The sequence below is a fragment of the Buceros rhinoceros genome, unplaced genomic scaffold (genome assembly GCF_000710305.1).
Source record: "Buceros rhinoceros silvestris isolate BGI_N320 unplaced genomic scaffold, ASM71030v1 scaffold8112, whole genome shotgun sequence".
In the NCBI taxonomy this organism is placed as follows: Eukaryota; Metazoa; Chordata; class Aves; order Bucerotiformes; family Bucerotidae; genus Buceros; species Buceros rhinoceros.
In genome coordinates this window covers 2,207-3,538 of record NW_010398239.1, presented here as the reverse complement: position 1 = coordinate 3,538, position 1,332 = coordinate 2,207, and the positions used below count along the sequence as shown (strand labels likewise).

General features: G+C 65.1%; 1 protein-coding gene across 1 annotated transcript in view; it reads left to right on the top strand.

The window, feature by feature from the left end:
- Positions 1-1,332, top strand: part of ASPHD2 (aspartate beta-hydroxylase domain containing 2) — a gene marked incomplete at its 3' end in the record, with an annotated part of 3,754 nt that overhangs the window by 1,122 nt on the left and 1,300 nt on the right. The gene's annotated exons all lie outside the window — the stretch shown is intronic.

The window sequence follows — 1,332 nt, the reverse complement described above, 5'->3', positions numbered from 1 at the left end:
GTGTGGTCTCCCAGTACAGCTCCAGGGCTGGCTCAGGTGCCTCTGCTTTGGCCCGAGGGAGGTTTTGGGGCTTTGGTGGCAGCAGCCTCCCCAGGAGGTGCTGGCGCTCAGCCCCCTGGGTGCCCAACCTCCCTGGCGTCCCCAGCTCATCAGCAGGAGCGTTCCACCCACTTCTCTCGCTGGTCTGGAGACACAGGCTCTCATTGGTGTAAGAAACGGGGCTGATTTTGTGCAGGGGTCTCCAAATGACCCCCGCTCTGCAGGCACCTCCTCCCCCGCCTCGCGGGGTGTGGAGCACCCTGGGGTGCTGTCCCAGGGACCGAGCTGAATCCCAGCTCTCTCCGGGATTCCAGGTGCTCCGCAGTGCGATGTGAGCAAAGATGCTGCTTTGGTGCAAACCAGGGGTGGGGGGTCCCGGGATATTCCCTCCGGCGGGGCGCACGCTGGTCTGGCAGCACGGTTCCGCCCGGGATGGGGAGAGCCCAGGCGGCACAGATGGTCGGGACTCTGCTGTGCTGGAAGCGGCGCAGATCGTGCCGGGGGAGGCACCGCACGGGCCCTGCTGGCAAACACCGAACGTGCTTGTTCAGCCAACTCCTCCTGGGTAAACACACTCAGGCGGTGACTGGCCATTTCTTTAGCCTGGGAATCAGTCTCCAGAGCTGATTCGAGGAGCAGCCCAGGCCTGGGGAGCTGCTGGGGAGCTGGGACTTGCCCTTGCTGGTGGCAGGAGGCAGCACCCCACCCAGCCGCCAGCTCTCCCCTCTCTCGCTGGGGTGCTGGGGAGATGCACTCACCTTACAAGGGCCTGAGAGCAGTTCCTGGGAGGGGGCTGGTGAGGTGAGTGAGGTCCGGGCTGGCTCAGGAAAACTCATCCTGCCCTAGCAGCGTGGGGCTGGGGCCAGCCCTCCCCTGGAGCACGCACACCCCGGGGAGATGAGTGATGTGGGTCATTCCCTTGTCCTGCTGCGTTTTCTAGCTCCGTCTTTCCACACGGCTGCTGGCCCTCCAGCCAGGACACAGCCCCGTGCCTGGGGCACTCACTGACACCCCCACCTCGGTGCTGGGGACTTGGCTCTCGCTGTGCCCGGGGCATGGATGAGTTTAAGAGACAACCAGCCCTTTCGGGGCAGCTTGCTCTGCAAAGCCAGGGCAGCCATCAGCATCACCAAGTCGCTGTCTAGGGTTTACCCCAACCCCACTACCGCTCTGCCGAGCACACAGGGCCAAGCTCAGTCCCTGGGTAGTGTCCCCCAGGGTGCAGACGTGATGGGAAGGCGCTGCTGGCTGGCCCTGCCACCGCTGCTCAGCTCCCGCCCCGGCTGCTCACGT